Below are 883 nucleotides of genomic sequence, written 5' to 3'. Positions count from 1 at the left end.
ATTCCTCATAGGGAGTTGGTACATGAAAACAACACATTTCAGTTCTTTTTCCATCCCCTTTCCCTACACCCACTTCCCTTTCCCATTTGCAAAAGATCTACTCTCCTCTCTCACTTCAAATTGAGATGGAAGATTTAGGGAAGATATTTAAGTTTGGTATGTGGAAAGAAAGACATAAATTTTTTCTAACGACTTAAGAAAAAATGTACTTAATAAAATTATCAGAAATTCATTTGTTTTTGCTAGTCTTTTAACAGAAATTAATATGTCTGATTTACTTTGTCATAATCCATAAATGGTGAATAATAAGTAATTTAAACTGTAAATGATAATCTTCATTTTCTCATAATAAACTGCAAAGGGAATAGAATAACAAGGAAAGAATGGGATAAAAGTCAAAATGAAAAAATAAAGAAAAGATTGCAGAAAAAAGCCGGATGTATTAAATATAGAATGGAATAAAGTGTTTAAATACACATTGGAAAAGATAATAAGATGCTCACAGATGTCTAGAGGTGAGAAGATTTTTACATGAAACAAATGTCAAAATGAGAAGAAATAAAGATTTCTTGACCTAAAAACTAGTCAAACTCATTTTATTGTGTGTGTGTGTGTGTGTGTGTGTGTGTGGCCAGCTCAGCCCCCCAGGGGGGGGGGGGGGGGGGGGTGTGGGGGGGGGGGGGAGGAAGGGCAGGATCTCACTATGTAGTTCAGAAGGATTGCTATAAATTCGAAGTCAGCTTGTACTATATAATGACTTCAAAGCAATCTCCCTACCTCAGCCACCCGAGTACTGGGATTATAGATGTGAGCCTCCTGAGTATCACAGGATTACAGATATGTGCCACCATGCCCCACCTCTCACTTCTCTTTAAAGTGAAAT

This window comes from Octodon degus, unplaced genomic scaffold (assembly GCF_000260255.1).
Source record: "Octodon degus isolate 3935 unplaced genomic scaffold, OctDeg1.0 scaffold00136, whole genome shotgun sequence".
NCBI classification, from domain to species: domain Eukaryota; kingdom Metazoa; phylum Chordata; class Mammalia; order Rodentia; family Octodontidae; genus Octodon; species Octodon degus.
This window is presented reverse-complemented; position numbering follows the sequence as displayed.